Source organism: Aotus nancymaae, unplaced genomic scaffold (assembly GCF_030222135.1).
Source record: "Aotus nancymaae isolate 86718 unplaced genomic scaffold, 86718_ANA_hifiasm-v0.15.2.pri h1tg000030l, whole genome shotgun sequence".
NCBI lineage: Eukaryota > Metazoa > Chordata > Mammalia > Primates > Aotidae > Aotus > Aotus nancymaae.
The window spans coordinates 4,194,958-4,217,320 of record NW_026988443.1 but is presented as its reverse complement, the minus strand read 5'-3'; positions in this window follow the sequence as shown (position 1 = coordinate 4,217,320).

The window sequence follows — 22,363 nt, the reverse complement described above, 5'->3', positions numbered from 1 at the left end:
CCCTAGCACAGCAACCCTAATCTCTCTTGACTGACACAATGGTCTCTGAACTGGTCTCAGCTGTGCTCTTTAAACCCATATAAAAGACTCTTCCTTCAGTGAGAATAATCTTACAAAACTTCACCACAGATCACATCAAACCCCTGTTTGAAACCCTCCAACGGCTTCTCAGATCCATTTGAATAAAATCCCAACTCCTTACCTGGGATTAAGGCCCTGCACGCTGGCTCCAGGTCTCTTACCAAACTCGTATCTTCTTATCCTCTATTATCTGCTGTGCTGCAACGTAACTGCCTCTGTCTGCCCTCAAACATGCAAGGACTGCTGTGGACAGGGTCCCACCTGAACCACTCCTTCAGTAGGGCTTCACATGGCTGTCCCTCATGATTCAGTCCTCAACTCAAATGTCACCATCCCGAAAAGTCACCACTGACCTGCTTCAGCAGTTTCATCCTCCTTTCTACCAGTAGCCTTGGTTTACTGTCTAAGCCATTTACCCTTACCTGAAACAGTATTGTTTTTTCCAAAGGTCTTCCCTTCTCCACCCCCTCACTGAAATATAAGCTTGGTGAGGGCAGACGCCCTGCCTTTGTTCATTGCTGTGATTGTATGACCTAGACTGGTGTCTACCATACAGCAGGCATTCAATACATTTCGTTGTCCAAACAGCTGATGAGTGTTCCACAGGATAGACTTCGGGAAATACTGAGCCAAGTCATCTCAAAGGCCTGTTTCAGCTCCTAAAATGATGTTGTTTCTTATTTAACCTGATTCTGCTCTTCCCTTTGCAAAATATGCATCCAATGGAAGGGAGAAAACTCATCTCTTCCCAACTGGAGTTTTCTCATCATGTAGGCAAGGTGGCTGTGGCTTAGATAGGGCTAGTGGTTTCCTGAAAGCTACACAGCCAGCTTGTGCCAGGGCTGCTAATTAGAATTCCACTCTATCAAACCTGAGAGGATTTGGGTGGAGGAGAGGAGAACCAAAAGGGTTGGCAGAGCCTGTTTGCTAATGGAAGGGAAGTCACCATGAAGCTGATGAAGCCCCAGGGTCCTCGCATGCACTGACCCTTTCCAGAGCCCTGGGAGAGGCACTAGCAATGGGCTCACGTGTTCAGATGTTTTTGTACAACTCGCAAAAGCAAGATATTTGAACCACGTCAGCTGAATTTGCTATTTCTTTCCCCAGCCATGTGCTCCTGCCAGGCGATGTTGGGAAACTGTGGGCATTTGGGGATCCGACTGGGAAGAGGTTGTGTCAGAGTTACATCCAGCATGAACATAAAGGGATATATTTACGCAGTTTCCTAGTGATCTCCTGGAGAGTTTAGCTTTTGCCAGCTGTTCTGCAGTAGGCATGGCTTCCAGGAATATCCCTACTGGCTCCCTTTGTGTCATGACATGGAGATACAAGGCAGAGGTCACACAATGAGATGAACTGGCCCAAGTGTGCTCAACCCCAGAGAAGAGTCAGAAAGTGTATGTAGGTGCTAGAATCTAATCTGTGACTCATGCCCCTAATCCTCAGGTATGTGCAATGGGCAATGAAGAAGCTGGTTATTGCTGATCCCTCATCAAAATGGAAGTCTTCTTCTGCAAAAGGATCTTTCCAATTTCTCTATAGGCACAAAATCATTGTCATGAGAAGAGGCAATCAAAGAGTATAAAGGCAAAACATACAGAGAATTTGAAAAATATTTTAAAGGTGTGTCAACAGTTAATAAATACAAACATTATACTATTTTTCTGGATTTTTTGATGTTTGTGGTGCCTGTCTGTGGTGCTATTATAGCTTTCAGAAAGCCACTAGCCCTATCCAAGTCAGCTTTTAAACTGTTCTTATTCATTATTTCTTTTTTTGCTCTAAATCAATATTCACTTTCATAGCTAATTTCGTGTTCTTTTTTCTTAAAGAGGATCCCCCAATTGGACAAGCTTCCCCATGGAGCCTATATCTACACCTGATTATCAGCAGAGACTTGGACTATGATGAGAAGCCGGGGTGATGTCCTGGGCCCAGAGGTCTGTTCCGGCCAAAAAGCGATGAGTCTCTCCCTGCACAGGCAAGAACAGCTGCCATCCCCTCCTCCAGCACTAAAACCCTGGTTCCCTCCAGCCCTCATTTTAGGCTGAAGGCCAAATGATTTCCTGTGTTTTCTGTTTATCAGCTCTCTATTATCATGATGGCAAGAGCCACCCACTCAATAAAGCAAAGCAAACAAACTCCCACAAACCCACAAACAGCTCTAATTTCCTAATTAACAAACCATTCTCAGCCAATCAGACGATGTGCATGTCATCCCATTTGGATTTGTGGGCAAACCAATCATCCCTGGGTTTCAGGCCATCTCTCTATGGAGGGGAGGGGGCTACTGGGGAGGGGGCTACTGGGGAGGGGCCACTTCATGGCGGTTGCTGCACTCATTCCTGGGCTTCCTTGCCCCGCCGCCCCACCCTCCTCTGTCTGTATACACAGAGTTCGTGGGCTTGCAGGGTTGCTTCCAGGCTGCTGGGTCTAAGGCACTGGGGTTAAGCCCCAGGGAAGCCCCATCCTCTGCGGTGTCACAGCCCTTGCTTTTCCTCTTGTTCCACCTGCCAGTGCAAAGGCCACTTGCCAGAATGCAGAACTGGTGACCGCTGACAGTTGCGATGGGGAGGTGAGCAAGTAAGTGGTTGGGAGCATCCATGTGCCTTATAGGAAGATGAGATATCTTTCCTTCGCTTTCAGGGGAATTTTGTTATTCAGCCCCCTCTAAGAAGGCTCTGGAAAGGGGAGCCAGGGCACCAGATCTCACTGCCATGAAGAGGTTGTCCTGCTACCCCATCTCCACCCCTCCCTCCCTCCCTCCCTTCTACCCTCTTCCCTCCTTCCTTTCCTCCTTTCTTCCTTCCTTTCTCAGTCTTGCTCTGCCACCCAGGCTGGAATACAGTGGTGTGATCATAGCTCACCGCAGCCTCGCACTCCTGGGCTCAAGCGATCCTCTCACTTCAGCCTCTCCAGTAGTGGGAACTGTAACTACAGACCCGCAACACCACACTTGGCTGATTTTTTTTGTTTTTTGTTTCGCAGAGACAAATTCTCCCTTTGTTGCCTAAGCTGGTCTCTAGCTCCTAGCTTAAAGCAATCCTCCTGCCTTAGCCTCCCAAAGTGTTGGAATTACAGGTGTGAGCCACTGTCACCAGGCCGTGCTTCACTTCTATCTGCATGCTCCTCACCTCCACTTAGATGCCTGGGATCACCTTCACCACCTCCCCCCCCAAAACTGAGCTGCCTTCATCAGCGCCCCACACAGCAGATCCTTTCTCTCCATCCCCTCACCCAAACTGATCCATCCTATCTAAGGGACACACATGGACTAACTCCCAGGTGCTAAAACTGAAGCTGACCACAGAGCCTTTACTAACACGAGCCACATGTTTCCAAATTCTTCCTCACCCTTCCAGTATAGTATAGGGCTAGAACTGGCCAGGCTGGGACATCAAGAGATGGGAAGAGACAAGGTGAGGCAGGGTGGTCTCACCAAGCCAGGGACCACAGTGGGCAATGGAGGATGCTAAGGGCAAAGGAGGTGCCAAGCCCAAGCTCTTACCCTGTGTGTGATGCCTGGTAGGTGCTCAATGCATTTTCATTGCATGAGCAAATGAATGAATGAATGAATGAATGCCTGAGGCTTAAACCTAAGGAGGAATTTGGAGGAGATCGCCAAATCCAACAAATGGCACAGTGAGAGCAGGGAGGACTGAACAAAGACAAGCACAGAAAATCAGGGTCAGTGCCCACCTCCATTCTTGTCTGGCCTGGAATGTTTAAATTGGATTTTTGTCTTTTGGCTCTAAGTCCTTTGGCAATAGGGGTCTCAGAGAGAGAGGGACAGGATGGACCCAGGACAGGTCATGATATGCCACAAAATAAAAGTTTGGCCATTGATGGTGCTTCTGGAAGATTTCAGCCAAAAGGGGGAGAATGTAAACTAAAAACAAACTCTAAGCCCCTCCACTGATTGAACAGACACCTCTTGGCCAAGGGGACTCCAGAGAAAACTTGAAAACTGAGTTTCAGCCATAATGGGGGTTAGGAGATCAGACACACCTCATTATACCCCCTCCCTCACTAGGGTCAGTCTTTCTTCCCTAAGGGCTGAACAGAAACCAGCCCTTTTGAAAGACTCCCCCCTCCACATACACACACGCACTGATATCAACCAACTGCCTGATGCTGCCCCACCCTTTTTGCCTGATAGGAGACCATGGAGTGGTTCTGGCCAGTCTAAGGAGAACACGTAGTAAGGGTTTTCTTGTCCTCTCTATCACCTTTTGATGTCAGAGGGCCCAAAACTCCACCCTTGGATTATGCTAACACCGCAATTTATTGTACATGGCGCCCATGAAGGGACATAAAGCTCAACTGTGTGTGCACACATTTCTCCTTCCATAAATATTCATGACTGCTCCATGGCATATTGAATATGTATATCCGGCCACACCATTCCTGTTCCTCTTGTCCCTCCCTTGAAGTATCTATTTCCAGCATCTGGCTGGAGGCTGTGTTTCATAGCCTGTCACAATGGCCACCCTGCAGACTGCAACCCTTTATGAGAAATGGAGTTCTCCTTCCCAATTTAAAAAAAAGAGAGAAAAGAAAATCAGGATCAGTGTGGAGAGATGATGCCTGTGGCTACCCAGCATCCATGCTCTCTTCCTCTGATAAGACCTTGATTTTCCTTTGGAGAAACCACCCTTCTCCTCATTCTATGTAGTTTGGGTGGAAATGCCAGTCAAAGTCATTCCAGCAAAGGGCCGGGCAAGTCACAACCAGCCCCATCAGTCTCTCTTTCATGACAATGTGGACCTTGAGCAGAGGGACACAAGGACCGAAAGCAGTGGCTGATGATTCGTGCTGCCAGGAGTGCCTTAAACAGAGGTTCCATCCCCTCACCCACCAGAACCAGCCTGGTCCTGAGGACCCCAGGGAAAACTTGAAAATTGAGTTTCAGCCCTGATGAGGGGTTAGGGGTTCACACATACCTCGTTATACCCTCTCCCTCGCTAAGATCAGTCTTTCTTCCTTAAGGGCTGAACAAAAACCAGCCCTTTTGAAAGACACACCCCCCCACCCCACCCCCAACACACACTGATATCAAACAACTGCCTGATGCTGCCCCTCCTCTTTTGTCTGACAGGAGACCATGGAGTGGTTCTGGCCAGTCTACAGAGAACACGTAGTAAGGGTTTTCTTATCCTCTGTATCACCTTTTGATGTCAGAGAGGGCTGCCACCAGGCGATGCTTCCATGCTCGTTGGAAGTTTGTCCAGGCTAGTTGTAAAGCTCTTCCTATGAGCAATCCCATATTCTTCTTAGAAGTTTTTGTTTTTTGTTGTTAGCTTAGATGAACCAGATTCTTTTCTTTCTTTTTATTTATTTATTTATTTATTTATTTTGAGATGGAGTCTCTCTCTGTTGCCCAGGCTGAAGTGCAGTGGCACGATGTTGACTTACTGCAACCTCCACCTCCCGGGATCAAGCGATTTCCAGCCAATTTGTGTATTTTTAGTAGAGACAGGGTTTCACTGTGTTGGCCAGACTGGTCTGAAACTCCTGACCTCAAGTGATCCACCCCTCTCAGCCTCCCAAAGTTCTGGGATTATAGACGCGAGCCACCACAACCCACAGAGCCAGAGTGATTTCTGTCACTGGCAACTAGGTAATCCTAGATAGTATAAGGTCAAAGGTCAAGAAGGTTGGAGGTTACAAGATCTTAGTCAGCTTCCCAGCTATCGCCCTAGAAAGTGCGGCTTGCTGTATGTTCGTTGGTGGCCCAATGTGAATTGGACAGGTTTTTGAGAACTGGAGACTGGACACCATCAGGGCGCTCTGCAGTGCTGTTCATAAATGCTGAGTCAGCAGGGTGGGAGCAGTCACTGAGAGCTCTGTCCTGGACAGCTGTGCCTTGAGTCTCAGACCTGCTGGGACCTGGTTCTTCTAAAAGGGGGCTTGGGACACGCAGGGTGCAGTACTCGTAAAACAAAAATTTCTTCAATGAAATGAACACCATTAGACATTTTCCTTCTGCTTCCACTGAAGACTGACAGCCCATGTCCAGCAGGGCATGCAGATTAGTGTAAGAAGCTACTTGACAGATATCTCCGGAAACTTCTCTCTCTGGCTCTCTCTTTTTCAAGTAAAATCCTCCCACACCTTTATCAGATAAGCTTTTTAAAGAGCATCACGGCTTCCTTGTCCCACTCCAAGCAGCTCTTAAGTCTCATTTGAGAGAAAGAGAAAGACCAGGACAGACAGAGAGAGCAAGGAGGCAGCAGGGATGGAAGAAGTGAGAGGAGCAGGTGACAGGGGAAGGGCTGAGATTCTGAGATCACATCAGATCCCCTTTGATGATGGACAGGGCAGGAAGGGTGCCGGGGAAGTGATTCAGTGGACAGTTCACCTAATGAGCTGAAGTCATTAGCAGAGTCCTGGAGTCACGAGGTGCATTCATCTGTTTTTTTTGGTTTCCGGGCCCAGAGGCACATTCCAGTCCCTCATAGAGGTTACATAGGATTAGTGTTAGAATACAGGGTATGCTAGGCAAAGCTGGCCAGCCCCACGCTGGGACCCAAGACAGGCAGGGGCAGGTAGGTGACAACTCCAGCACCTGGACCTCTAATTACCCTCTCCCTGGGACCCTCCCTGACGCCCTAGTCCCAGTGGCTCTCACCTATTGCACCAATTCACCTGTGCTCCCTCTTGGCTCCCACTGTTTCCACTGCCACAGCCTCTCACCTTCCGTGTGTCCATTTTCCTCCTGCCTCCACTCTTCTTGATGTGGCTTCTTTATCTCACTCCGCCTCCTTCTACTGACTTCTCATTCTCCATAGATCAAGTTCAAAGTACTCAAAAGAGAGGTCATGACAGACTGGCTCATTGCCACACAATCTAGGAAGCCCTGGGCAGCAAAGCTCACACATCAACTTTGCTGTGGTTTGCTGGCCTGCCTGGGGTTGGGCTGCTCCACTCGGATCCAACCAGCTCCCAGGGGCTGTGCAACTAGACGACAGTTTGTTCTCTAGTTTTTGTTCCTTCCACTGTTACTGTCGCAGAGAATTCTGAAGGAGGTTCCACCCAGGGGGCATCTGTCAGTGACATCACGGACCAGGAGGGCCACTGTGTGGGAGCAGCAGTCAGTGACTATTCCACAAAAGAGGTTTGAAACCCCAAAGAGAGCTGGTTGTCTGAGATGTCAAAACCTTTAGAGACCAAGGGGACCAGTCAGGCAAAATCTCTCATGTTAATCCACAGGACATCTGAGTCCTGTAGGCTAGACAAGAGGGAGTACCTGGCCAGAGCTTCTGCTCTAAGCAGATGGATGAGGAGATGAGGCTGAAAACTCAGGCCTCGAGCCAAGGCCTCCCAGACCTTCAGATTCTACTTGCTCATCTTTACAATGGGCTAGCGATAGCACAGACCCCTGGGGTTGCAGTAAGAGTAGCTAAAATCAATCAGCATCTGACCCACAACGAAGACTCCACGTGACTCGCTTTTTAAAAATGATTTCAGCTATATGAAAATGATTTCATTTAAGATTTGAGATATTTATTATGATGATGATTACTAAGAGACAGTGCCTTCTCCCGGAAGAATTAATCTGAGCAGAATGAGAAGCGGCTGAGAAAGCAACGCTGCCAAGAAAATAAGCCTCACTTTGCCATTCCATCCCTCCTTTTGTTTGCACCAACTAATCCCCCTAGGTTAGGGGCCTATGAAAAACGCTATAATAAGACTCACATGGAGGGTTATTAAGCCTTCAATTTCGACTGTTGCAAAGTGGCACTCTCCCTTCTGAGTCACCCAAAGCCAGGTTGGCTGAGCTCTGGGGTTGGACTTTTTCGCCACAAGGACAACATTCTCCAGAAGAGAAGAAGCTTTGAGCTACAGAAAAGACTTGGCAGGGGCAGGGGCATGGGCCCTCCTGCTGGGCAGAAGAGTGCCCTCTTCTCTCTTGTGCCCTGGCCAGAACATGACAGCCACTGCTGTGTGCTGGGAGGTGGGACCGGCAGGTGGGCAGGGGGAAGACCAGATACAAAACTGGAACTCCTGGGGTTGGGAGCTTCTCAGCAGTCCTGTTGGCATGACAGACATGGGGGGTGGTCAGCCTGCCCTTTGCCAACACAATCAGAGACCCTTGTTCAAGAGAATGAGCTTAGATGCTTCATTCCAAATTCGAACACTTTCCAAAGAAAAACATCTTCCTCAAGATGGTCTCATAATTCTAATGTTTCTAGAATAACAAAAGACACATATTTAGAGTGGTGGATATCTCAATTACACTGATTTGATCTTTACTAATCATATGAATATGTTAAATTTTTACATGTACCTCAAAAATATGTACAGCTAGTATGTGCCAATGTTTAAAAAGCCAATTTTTATTATTTTATTTACTTTTTAGAAAACAACCACCATTGATTTTTTAAAAATTTATTTTATTTCCGTAGGTTTTTGGGAAAACAGGTAGTACTTGGTTACATGAGTGAGTTCTTTAGTGGTGATTTATGAGATTTTGGTGTACCCATCACCTAAGGAGTATATACTGAACCCAATTTGTAGTCAAAAAAAGCCAATTTTAAACAATATCTCTTTGTGAAGCCTCCTTAGACCCTTTCCTTCCTTTTTCCTTAAGTCAGTCTCTCCTCTTTCCATGACCTTTCCGATCCTCTGGTTTTTAACTGAACTGCTGGTCTACAAGCCTGACAGAGTCAGAGAATCTAAGGCAGGACCTCCTCTTTGTCCATAAGGGAACTCTGAGGCCCAGAGCAGGCAAGAAGCTTGCCAAGGTCACACAGTACGTAGCGGCAGAGAAAGGGAAAACCGAGGACCCTAGGTAGGTCCCCAAGCCCACGTTTTATCTCACTCAGGGGAGTGCCCCAGGTGAATCTCATATAACATTACCTCTGCCCAGTGCAAATCCAGACAAAATCCAGGTATAAGGGCTTATGGTCACAGGTAGCACTAGGCTGAACACGGATAAACACGTTTCCTTAATGCAGGACTTCTCAGAGCCTTTGATATGGTATGGTACATAGGAAAACTCCTGGGGCAGGGAAGGGGCACCAGAATAAACAGTATTTTCCACATATTTGAAGTTTTTTTTCCTGGGACCATCTTGCAAGCTAGTGTTCAGCAGAACGCACACTGTAAACACCATTCCACACCATGCTGCTCAGACTCAGACCCAGGAATCATCACTTCTTCCAAAGTATCTGCCCGGAGAAAGCAGCTCCTTTTCCACGTAAGAGACTGGGCTGCATGTCTTGGAAACAAGAGCCTTTAGAAGTGAGTCTACAGCATAAAACAAATTGAATCCAATAGAATGCGCTTTCTCTCTCCTTCATTTGGCTCCAATGCCCTACATTTAATGAAATATTTCAGGATGGAAGGAGGTGAGGAGGAGAAGTGTCTGCCCTGATCCTGAGACTCTCCCTGCCACACTCAGCCCGGAGCAAATTAAACCAGGGGCCCCTGCAATGTGCAGCAGAGAGAGCACTGAAGGGCTCCGGCCTGAGACTGGGCCGCTGCAGTCATAAAACAGCAAGTGGATGTGAAGCTGCAGAACAAAAATACCTTGTAGCCATTATTTTGTGAGTCTCTGCCCAGACACACACCCCATCTACCATTTTTTTTTTAATCTGGAGCTACTGAGAATTGGTATTTCTCACCTTTGTTATATGAGAAACAAGTTAATTAAAATCAATCCCAGCTCCAGTCTCAGAACGTCACTGCTTTGGCTGCAGATCTGTCAACAGTGTATTTTGATAGCAGTGCACGAAGGTGGTTATTTGGAGACACTGATAATTGCATTAATTTAGGAGGCATTAGCTAAGCCCAACGATTAATTACACACACAGCTGACAGAGCTGTAGCCACCAGATAGCTGGAGGAAAAAGGTGGATACCCCAGCTCCCTTTTATCCAGATCCAAACACCGAGAACGCTCAAATAACCAGAACTGTGCTCATGGCTCACAGATGTTTACAATGGTGAATACGAAGCACATGCGAACCTTGAAGGTCTTTCTAAATCCCAAAAGAGAGATTAGAGCGCTATTGGTATAATGTTCATTTAAGGGAATTTTGCTGGATTTTAATCCTTGGAAATCTGGTCACTTATAAGGGGTATTTGTATCATATCTTATGGAATCAGAATTTCTACTGATTTAGTTTTGATCCTAGTTCCCTATTCAGTAACCAGTTTGAAATTAATAGAAATTGTCTCTGCCTCTTTCTTTCTCTTCCTCATTTTTCACAACACACACACAGATTCATCTATATGCATATATCTTTTCTATGAATATTATAACAACATGAAAGTATATACATGGGTAGTTGTAAAAATTGGCAAACCAAAAAAAAAAACCTGAATTTAAAAAATTTAAATGCAAAAAAGGCAGAAGACGACCCGGGGAGGTGATAGGGAGGGTTTTCGTTCTTTCTGTCAGAGGCCCACAGCTCCCCGTTCTCACCTACTGAAATCTTACCCGGTTCTTAAGACCCAACTCAAGAGCTTTACTTTTTCTTGAGAATTTCACAAATGACTGATTGGAATACCAGAATCTTGGCCCAGTGCCTGAAAGTGTTTCCGGCAAATTTTAAAAGTGTGATCTGCTCCATACATGAAATGGGAACTAAGATGAATGTGGGTCATGGCTAGGGCATGATTTCAGAAGGAATCCCCTGAGGTGGGTGCTAACCCAACTCTGCAGAAACTGAAGCTCAGGGAAGTGAAATCACTTGTGCAGCATTCTCACCCGCCCGACGCCAAAGCCCAGGCCCTTGGCCATTGTGCCACCCAGCCTTCGGCACCAAGATTCTTGGTGTCCAGTGGACAACGGATGATTTGAATCTGTCCAGCCTCCAAGGCCCCCTTCTTTCATGGACCCCTGGAGACCCTCTGGGGACTGTCTCGTTTGAACTACATTCCTTTGGATCCAGCCTGATCACTGGGTATGAAAAGAAAACAATTTTTTTTTATTCAAGTAATATTTTTATTATTCAAGTAATAAAATATGAGTACAGTATAAAAGATTAAATTAGTTGAACCATTGTGGAAGACAGTGTGGTGATTCCTCAAGGATCTAGAACCAGAAATATCATATGACCCAGCAATCCTATCACTGGGTATGTACTCAAAAGATTATAAATCATTCTACTACAAAGATACATGCACACATATGTTTATTGCAGCACTGTTCACAATATCAAAGATTTGAAACCAACCCAAATGCTCATCAATAGACTAGATAAAGAAAATGTGGCACATATACACCATGAAATACTATGCAGCCACAAAAAAATGACGAGTTCATGTCCTTTGCAGGGACATAGATGAAGCTGGAAATGATTATTCTCAGCAAACTAACACAGGAACAGAAAATCAAAAACTGTATGTTCCCACTCATAAATGGGAGTTGAACAATGAGAACACATGGACACAGGGAAGGGAACATCACACAATGGGGCCTGTTGGGAAGCTGGGGGCTAAGAGAGGGATAGCATTAGGAGAAACACCTAATTTAGATGATAGGTGCAGCAAACCACCGTGGCGCGTGTATACCTATGTAATAAACCTGCACGTTCTGTGCATGCGTACCAGAACTTAAAGTAGAATAATAACAATAAAGATTCAAATCACCAGAATATTCCAGAAAACTTCAAATGGCACTTTTATCATCTTCTATCCTCTCTCTTCTCTCCAGAACTTATTGCTGTCAACTCTTTGGTTCGTCTGTTCTTCTGATCATCTCTGTGCACATTTACAAAGGTAGGAGTTTTATTCTAAGATCCCGTCGACCTTTATGAGATGCTTCTTTATTTAATGACATGCCCTAAAAATGTTTTCGTGGTAGTACATGTGACTATACCTTCTTTTTTAATACATTGGCTTCCAATTTTGCTTTTGCCAAATCACCTTATAAAATATCTCTTCGTGAACACATGCAAGTTGATAACCAGGCTAAATTTCTAGGAGTGAAATTCCCAGGTGTTACAGATTAAACTGTGTCTAAGCACTTCAGGTTATAAATTCATTTGAAAATAGGGTCACTGCAAATGTAATTAGCTAAGATGAAGTCATTAGGGCAGGCCTTATTTTAATATAACTGCTGTCCTTGGACACAGAGACGACATGTCCACAGAGAGAATGCCATGTGAAAATAAGGGCAGAGATTGGGGTGATAATTTCATAAGCCAAGAAATGCCAAAGATGATCAGCAAACCACTGGAAGTCACAGGATACATGGAACAGAGTATCCCTCATAGTCTCAGAAAAAATAACCCCACTGACACTTAATCTTGGACTTCTAGCTTCCAGAACTATGTTTGAACTACTCATGGCACTTCATTATGGCAGCCCGAGCAAACCAATGTGCCATATATGCACATTTATGCTTGCTGTATAATAACAAATTGTTTCCTCCACCTCCCCAGAAAAGATTTCATCATTTCACAGTTCCAGGCATAGTGTGTAAGGAGAGTGGTGGGGTGGGGTCAGGGGTGCTCATGCCCAGCAGGTGTCATAGCTTTTCTCCCCAGCCAGCAGTAAAAGAAGGCATCTAGATCAACACCTTTGTAATCCCATTTAGGATTGGAATTGAGTCTGTCTTGATTTCATTCCTATCAACTTAATCTTCTGAGCAATATTATCACAACCTGTTTGGAGTGAAGATGGGAAGAATTGCCTCTCTATAAGACAGTATATGCCTTGTAGTGAACCCAAGAAGGGATGCAGACAGGCACGGCTCTGAGGTGCAGAGGACAGAGGATTTCTTCCTAGCCCATGGTAAAGTGAACTTTAGCAGCTGGGGAGGTCCAAATCAATCTTACCCACTGGACACTAAGAGTCCTTCTACTCAGAGAAGTGGGTGGCACAATGACGTTAGGGCCTGGGCTTTGGAGTCAGGCAGCTGTGAATGCTGAACAAGTTATTTCACTTCTCTGAGCTTCAGTTTCTCATCTGTGGAATTGGATTAACACCCATCTAGCCCGTTCAGAAACTTGTCCTGACAAGAAGCCTATGTTAGTTTTAGTTCACACACAAATGTGAACATTTCCCCCAACCTGTCTTTAGGTTCACATTTAGCCATTTAACTGACATGACTTTAAAAAAGAAAGAAGAGCAAAAGATAGATGTCAGTGACAATGATGATCATCTCTCTCTTCTGGTTAAGCGCAGAGGGCATTAGGGAGTGGGGTGGGGATCTTTCTCATGGGTTTTGAAAGAATAACAAAAATGGTGATTAGCTCTGGAATCATGTAGAATGTGCTGAAGGTAACAGTTGCCAAGTACATTAAGTTCTGTGATTAATTATTACACAAACGAACAAGTCCATTCACTAGACCGGGTTCAGTCAACCTTTATTTATCCAATAGGAAAACTCGTCCTCATAGGACACCTAGAGCCACAGAAAGATCAGGGGAAGCTGATGCATATGATAAATATTGGCCAAATCAAGGGCAAGATGGTATGGGAGTCCATTCAGCAAGTTGTGAGAAGCTGTGTTTTCTGCTAAGCTATTGGAGAGAGAAGCATTGTTAGGAAGTGAATCAGAACTCCCTGGTTCCAAGTGACAAAGATCAACCCACACTGGTCAAGCGATGGAGGGGTTTATAGGCTGTTACCTGGTCTCTGTCCCCTTCTGTCTGTCAGCTCTGCTTTCTGCTCTGTCAACTCTATTCAAGCAGGCTTTTCTTCTATGGTGGGAAAAAGTTCAGTAAGTCTTGGTTTATATTCTTCTGAGTTATCCCAGCAGAAATCATAACTTCTTTTCTCAAAATAATACAATAACTCTCAAGGATAGCAACTCACTGAGTCAACCTGGATTGTGTTCCCAAGTATGAATCAATTTCTATGACCAGAGGGATGGAAATCTGCTGATTGGCACGGCCTGGATTATATGACAGATCCAGACTTGTGAAGGTGGGGCCAGCCCCATGTAAATCCTATGAACTCAGAGCTGGGGAGGGAGGCAAGGTATAAGGGGCTAAGAAATGGCTTCCTTCTTTTCCCTTCCTGAATTGAGAACAATTAAAAGAGGATGGACACAGGATTACGCATAAGGGGTGCAAACTATCACAGGTTTGAAAAATGTACCTTCATTGTTTGGCTGCAAAGAACTTCTAAGTACTAAAATCTCAGAAACAGCCCATCACAGGCAGAACTGAATAAGTGCAGGTCTCCCCCTTAGGGCCCTGGCCTTATAAAATTGTAGCTTAGAAGACAAGGGAATGTGTATTCCCCATGAGAGAAGAGGGCGGAGGAAGCTGAGCAGAGAATGCCCAGTTCCTTCCCTCAAAAGCACCAAACAGTTGCATCACTCCCTCTCCCTGGGGAGGAATGGAGGGCAGCAGGGAGGCTGGAGGACTGCTCTGACAGAGGACTAGCCACTGGAAAACACTGAGAACCCCACCACTTACCCTGTATGGACATTCCCCAACAGGAAATTCGGGTGATATTGCAAAAGAAGTGAAATGATCTCAAAACTGGTAAAATGGCAGCAGCCCAGTACAAACAGAAAAGATAAAAGATGAAATGCCTGCCGGACATGGTGGCTCATGCCTGTAATCCCAACACTTTTGGGAGGCTGAGAGGGGCTGATCACCTGAGGTCAGGAGTTCGAGACCAGGCTAGCCAACATGGTGAAATCCTGTCTCTACTAAAACTACAAAAATTAGCCAAGCATGGTGGTGGGTGCCTGTAATCCCAGCTACTCTGGGAGGCTAAGACAGCAGAATCACTTGAACCCAGAAGGCAGAGGTTGCAGTGAGCCGAGATTGTGCCACTGCACTCCCGCCTGCATGACGGAGCAAGACTCCATCTCACAAAAAAGAAAAAAAAATGAAATGCCTTTACCTGTCTTCTCTCCCAAGGATGCTAGATCACTAATGGTAATACCAAGGTGTATACTTGACATATTTACATATATAAATGCAGTTACCTATTCCAGGTTGACTTTGAGACTGTCAAAATTTCACACTGTTTATAAAATCCTCTTTTGTAAATAATTAAAAGGGAAAACAGTATCAGGCACCAGCATGGTCTGAGGTCAAATATTAAAAATCACAGGCACTATAACACAAGAATCCCGGACCTGGAGTCAAAAGAACGTGGCTCCAGCCCAACTCAGCCCTTCCAGCCTAGCTCTCCCAAACTTCTGTTTCCTTCTAGAATAAGCGTTCTAACCCTGTGGGGCTAGCTGATCTCATAGTGTTGTGGGGATCAAATAGGACAAGAGGGGAAACACTTTGAATAATAATGGTTAACATTTTCAGCATTTACCGTGCCCCAGGCACTGTTTTGAGAGTTTTACCTGTGTTAACCCCCACAGTCTTGTCTTTTTTTTTTTTTTAGATGGAGTCTCACTCTATCGCCCAGGCTAGAGTGCAGTGGAGCAATCTCAGCTCACTGCAACCTCTGCCTCCTGGGTTCAAATGATTCTTCTGCTTCAGCCTCCTGAGTAGCTGGGATTACAGGCGTGTGCCACCATGCCCAGCTAATTTTTTGTATTTTTAGTAGAGATGGGGTTTCACTATATTGGCCAGGCTGGTCTCGAACTCCCGGCCTCATGATCCTCCTGCCTGCTGTGATCGGCCTCCCAAAGTGCTGTGACTACAGGCATGAGCCACTGCACCCGGCCAACTCCTCTAGTCTTTAAAACAACTTTACGAAGTACGTACTCTTAGTATAATCTCTACTTCTAGATGAAGAAACTGAGCACAGAGGGGTTGAGAAGCTTGCCTGATGTCTAACAGACTATAAAGGACACTCTCTGCAGGGGCCATCATCAAGTTTGTAACTGTTGACAGGCAGGGCTCAGGGGTTGGCCTGGAACAAGGGCTGTCTGGCCAAGCATGGAGATGGCCTTGCTGGCTCTGTGGCTTTGCACAGAGGAGAGGTTTCTGAGCAAGAGAACCTTGAGGTTCCGGCATGGGTGTATGGGCCGGGGAAGGGTACAGAGATATGGCAAGGGCTTAATGTGTGTTTGTTCTAAGCAGCAGAAGAAGGTGGTTCTTGAATCTGACATGAGCTCCTGGCTTAGCACAGGCAAGATGCCGAGCAAATGCAGTATAAGCAATAATAACCTGCCAAGGACACTTCTAAGCCCTCTCTGTTCACAAGTTAACCCTGACCCAGGTACCTCCTCTTGAAACAAGAAGACAAAGGGGACTAAGGTGAGGTGGCCTTATTTAGCGCTCTTAGGAGGTGAGCAAGCGTCAGGTCTGGCCTTAGGTTAGTGGATGTCAGCCTTACCACACAGGCTGCACTCACCTTCACGTAGCCTGGCTTCTTTCCTACCAAAACTGATCCCTGAATTTTCTCAGCAGATTTACTATTAGGGCTGGAACAATCTTTATGTCGTAGCTTGTGCTTTCTAGAGAGAAGGAAGAACATTCTTCACCAAGGCTGCCCAGCTCCCCAAAGACAGAGGGATATAGATGTTCCCTCTGGCTGGGAGAGAGAGATTAGAAGAAATCATTTTTTAGCACCTGTCCAAATTATGGTATATTGGATTAGATGATTTAACTTTGAACTTCAGCCTGTGTTTGATCTTGTGCTAAGATTTGTAGTAAAGCTGTAAAATGATAAGTCATAGTATTTCCTTTGCCCAAATAAGGATGGCAAATGGCTACTACACACAGCCCTACCTCCCCTCTCATAACAGTGGCAGACATTCCTAATCAATCATGATGCTCTTTCTCACCGACCCTAGATGTGGTATGAGAAGACTCAATGTAGCCATCTGAGCTGATGCATGAGATGAAAACCATTTGCTATCCCTGCCAAAGAAGTAGGAGAACCTGGGAAGAAAAAAAAAACAACAGAGGAGACAGACACAACATCAGATGACAGAGCTGGGAGAAATACAGAGAGAGAGAGAGAGAGAGAGAAAGAGAGAGAGAGAGAGAACCAAGAGCTTTGCCAAGTGGATGGTTCCAGGAGACAAGTGATAGAAAACAGGCATGGAAAATTTAAGAGAGCTGTTGATAAGCTGTAACTCTGGTAACCAGAAAGCGAGTGTTAATGTGACACTTAAAATGTGGACTGTAACTCTTTCAGAGCTGAAAATAAGTTGGGCAAAGAGAACTCTAAAGGAAGCCAGAGACGGTCTGAAGAGATTTGTTTGATAAACACTGCAATTGCTTAGCCCTAAGCTTTATGATGGATCAGTGACTAAAAATAGATACGGACGATACAGATACAGACACACAAACATGAAAAAAAACCCTTTCTAAGAATACTAATCATAGATGACATTCGAGTGTCTATCATGTGTCAGGCACTGTGCCACGTGTTTTTTCATGCACTGTGATATAGGAACTACTATTATCCCATTTTACATATGCAGCAACTGAAGCTCATGCAGATCCAAGAACTTATCAAGATCAAACAGACAGACTATATGGGAATCAGAATTGGACTCCAAGCAGTATTACACTGGCACCTCCCTCAATAAACAATTACGTATCTATAGCAGAACCCTGCAAAGAATGAGGAAGAGGCTAACCCAAGTTTTTTCGTGTCTGGGGAGTTTCTATTTCTATGCATGTGTTGTTTGCTCATTCATTCATTCATTCATTTACTCATAACAAGCAAATCTTTGTAGTGTGCTGATATGTGCCAGGCACTGTGTGCCTAATGAATAGGGTAAGGGCTCTGACCTCACATAACTTTCCTGTCCTTCCCCTGACATTAAAGAATTGTACAGCAGCTAGGATAAGTTAGAACAGGTCTTGTACTTTACAGCTAGGTTTGGGAATGGCAAGGTCTAGGCTGCCTAGGTGCATTCTGACCAGCTCTGTGCTGAAGAGACCCAGTTCAGCCCATCACAAGCCTGGTTCTTGGCTTGGTCAGTGTCAGTAGGAGAAGCGGCCTCTTCTGGATTGGTTCCGGGAGATGCTTTTGTGATAAGAAGGGTTCTCCTGCTCTCAGATGATTCTGATGCACTACAAGATGCAGCTCTCTGGGATGGGGTAAGGTCCAACAAAATGTATGCATCTTAGATGCAGAAATTTGATTGTCCCACCACCTCTGGCCCTCTACCCCCACCCCCCGAACTCTGACATAAGAAGGAAGATATGACACACAGATGTCCACAGCTCTCTGACCTCTGATGTTCCCTGGTGAGAACCAGTTTAGGGTTGGTGTGTGTCAATTTAGTGCCTTGCCACACCTCGGGAGGCCTTACAAAGACGTCCTTTCAAATTTCACAGGATTGTTCCCTCAGCAACAGGCCACAGCGGCACCAGAAAACCAGCTTGGATGGCCCAGCAGCAATGGCTGTTTAGGCTTATTTCAGAGATTATTTTGAGGAGCTGGTTCAAAAGCTGCAGACAATTTTTCAGTTCATTATAAGTTCAAACTGGCTCAGTGGGCATTAGGGTCTTTTGCTGATGTTAGAAAAAAGAAAATTACCTTGGCTTGGTTCATAAATCTATAAAGAGAAAAAAAATTTGACTTGGTTTGAAAGCAGTTTGGGCTGTTGCAGCTGAATGGATGTTTTTAGTTGATGATTTCACAGGTTCAGGCCCCTGAGGATAGCGCTAATAGGCAACATTAGTCCAATTATCCTAACAGGGGTAGGAAGCTACAGCAACTACCTACCTAGATTTCAGACTGAGGAACATTCTGTGGGAGGTACGTATGGTTCCCAGGGAAAAGAACACCTCTCCACATGACCGAGCCACTCTCAAACCTCTCCAGATTCCCAGGAACCCAAGAGGGTTACAAACATATCCTAGCAGAATGTCAATGGAGACAGTTATAAAATGGTGCCTAGAAATGCAAAGGTGAAAACCAAGGGAATGGGGAGCCTCGGGTTACCTTGGACAGGTGACAAAAGAGAGTTTGAGGCTGACCTTCTGCTCCACTGACAGGTAATCTTGCAGTGACTGAACCACCTCTACAGGAGCTGGAAAGAACAGCCCCATGGGAAGAGAAGAGTGAACAGACACTCCTTCCAGGGCCTGAACAGGAGTTAAATTCAGTCTTTCCTCCTCCACTAGGTTTTATTAAGTCTGGCTCCTAACTCCCTCTCCTCCTAAGAACTCTCAACTGACCTGGGGAAGGAAGAAGTGTCAGTAGGGGAGAGACGCCGGAGAACCTACACTGAAGGGTGACAGAGTATTGCTCACCTCTGCTGGGGTCCCATCAGTGGGTCAATGGGGACCACTTAGCCCACTCAAAGATGCTACCCAGTAATCCCATCTGAGGTAGCCCCTGCCCAGTTCTTCCTCATTTTCTCATACTGAGTATGTCCTTGAAGACACTTGTTATAATCTTGCTTATGTATCTTCTTTATTAATTTGTATTCTTGTCTGTGTCTGTCTCTCAGACTTGAACTTAAGCACCTTGAACTTAAGAAGCAGGGATCTTCTGTGGTCTATCGGCTGCTGTGTCCCCAAGACATAGAACAGGGCCCCAAATCTATAACGATACTCAAAATTTATTCAGCTAAATGAATGCATAAGGAAGTGAATGGATGAGTAAAATAAGCCAGAACTCTATGCAGAGGTTATGGAGAAACGGGGAGGGAGAAGTAAAGGAGGGAGAAATGAGGTCAATGATTGGGATAGGAGAGGGCAGATGTGATGAAATAGAGTTGGAGGGTCTGAGCTATCACATCCTGGTCTCTCAACAGGGCACCCTGCAACACAGGGAGTGTGTAGAGACGTGGGAGGCAGGTAGCAGGAAACGGTGAGGACTGCTAGGGGTACAGCCAGCAGGGAAGAAGGAAGAAAAGAGCCACAGAGAAAGAGAGACTTGGCAAACGGGGGTGGCAGTGGGGGTGGGGTGGGGTTAGGGGGTGGGAAATAGAGTTGTAAAAACCCCTCCAGAGCAAAGACTGGGAGTAGGAGGCATCGTGATTAGGCTCCATCTCTCTGAGGTCAGACTCATCACCACAAGTCCTAGCTCTGTCCCTGGGGCAGTAAACCAGCCTTTCTGAGCTTCAGTTTCCTCCTCTGTCAGATGGGGTAACGACTGTCTATGTCTTTGGGCTATAATGAGGAGTTAGAGAGATAATGTGGGTACAAGTTTGGCATGGGGCCTGATTTCTTCCTGTCGGAAGCTGTCATTCCAAGCCAGCTACTTTAGGCGTCTTTCTGAATTCCCCGTATCAATGTACGTTCCTCTCCCCGCATGAGCACCCTCCCTTGAGAAATTCGTCTCAGATGAGGGCTGGTAAGAGAAATCGCTCCAGTGCCAGTACTCTTGGGTTGGCTTGGGAAGGCTGAACTTGTTCTGGTACACTTGAACAGGCCACAGAATTGTCCTTGCAAAAGGTGGCCTCCTGTCTTCTTTATTGATCTGCACACTAATAGCCATTTCTGAATGGTACTAAGCATCCGCCTGAGCAAGTCTCCCAGGTTCCCTGTGTCCCTTTAACCTTGGAGGTAAGAGGGTGACCTTGGAGCCCTTCTGCAACGGAGTTAGAAATTTGTTTCCTCGGCCTTTCTGTGTCATGGAAGCCATCCTCCTTCCAGCCACAGAGGATCTTCTGTCACAGGTCAGAGGCTCATGCTGCGAGAGGCTCAGAGCATTTTTTTCTGTTGAACAGAATGTTCTGGAAAGAAGTTGACAGCCATGCTCTCTAACAGCCTGGGATTGGAGAGCAGCAGGAACAAACCTGCAGCACCCTAAGGAGGACTTCATGGCTGTCTGGAGAAAGCCTGATCCCCAGAAAACAACCAGGGAGCTTGCTCCATCTGGGTTGAGTGGGGTTCAGCTGGCCATGCTTTTGTTACCAAGGGTGTGGGCTGAAGCAAGCCAAGCCTTGATTTTCTAAAAGCACAATAAGCATGCGTACAATTTCAGCAAGCAAAAATGTCATTCCCAAGCAGGATATTTCAAGAGCTGTTTCAAAGTCAAGAATACTTAAAACATTCTACAGTCCTCTCCTGAGGAGTGTCCAGGTTTCTGGGGGTGCTGTGCTCCCCATCCTCTGGTTGGGGTGTCTCAGCCTTAAGTGGAGAGCAGACTCTGTGAACTGTCCCCAGGAGGAGGTATGCATCACAGAGCAGTCATGGGCAGGAAAACAGAGGCAAGAAACAGAGGCTCACTCAAACCAGCTCACATAACAGGGATTTGGAAAAGGCGTGACTGGCCAAGGACAGGAAACCAAGGACACTCAGGCCACATGGTGTCTGGGTCTGGACAGCCAGCATCCACGACTGCATCTCTGTTTTTTATGGTGCTGCTCATCACTCCTCTCCACTTCTTCTGGAACATCTGCTCCATCCCCTGGTTGGAGAAAATGCAATCTGCTGTTTTCTGCTGACACGTGACCTCTCTGCTCTTCCAAAATGTCAGCTATGAGGTGGCTTGACTTGCTTTTTACTTTAAGTCTTGCATCACCATAATCAAGACAATATAAACTTGGAGTTAGAAGAATGAGGTTTGGATTTCCACTTTGTCATTTACTGCCTGTGTCACCTTGGACACAGTATACCTCAGTTTCCTTCTTGGTAAAATTGGAATGATAATTGTTTCTGTCTCATAAAGCTAATGTGAGTATCCAATGAGTTGATTCATGAAAAACACTCAAAAGTAGGTCCGGCAAGGAAATTCTTAAAAACACTAGCCATTGTAAACTCCTTGAGAGATGCAAACTCAAATTCCCACAGGGACCAAATGGGTAATATAAATCTCTGAACCAGGCAGTCAGTGATACAATAGGGCTGGGCAGGGACCATGCCAAACTGGAGAATCCAGCAAATTTATTCAAGCTTAATTTAAACAGAAATGTCAGCAAGCAAGCAAGCACATCTGTATACCTATGGGCCACCAGGTTGAAATCCTGAATACAGTTTATTTTTCTTTAAATTCAAGAGAAAGAGAAGTTGATTGGCTCAGTGAAGGTGATAGATGGATACCGTGGCTCACGTCTATCCCAGCCTAATCAGCTGTCACCAAAAGTTGGGCAGGAAAGATCAGGATCCTGATATAATACAAACAGGGCTAGGGAGGGGCCTGTGGCCAAGGACAGACTCTCTTGGAAAGGGAGGTCCTGAACCAGCCACATTTCCCCACCAACACACACACACAAACACACACACACACACACACACGCCATGTATGCCCACAAGGCTTTGGTGAGCATCAGAAGTAAAGCAAAACAGAATGCTCTCTGCATGTTACTATTATTGCCTTTTTAGCATTCATAGACTCCCTGAATCCAAGGTTTAATAAGACCCTGGAATTCCTCTCTCTCTGTTTCTCCCTTATTCAAGAAATCTCTCCACAGCATCCCAGACAAATTCTCTGCTAGATCTAAGATGTCTGTTTTAGTCACCAGTGTGTTGCCAGCCAGGGGAATTCCT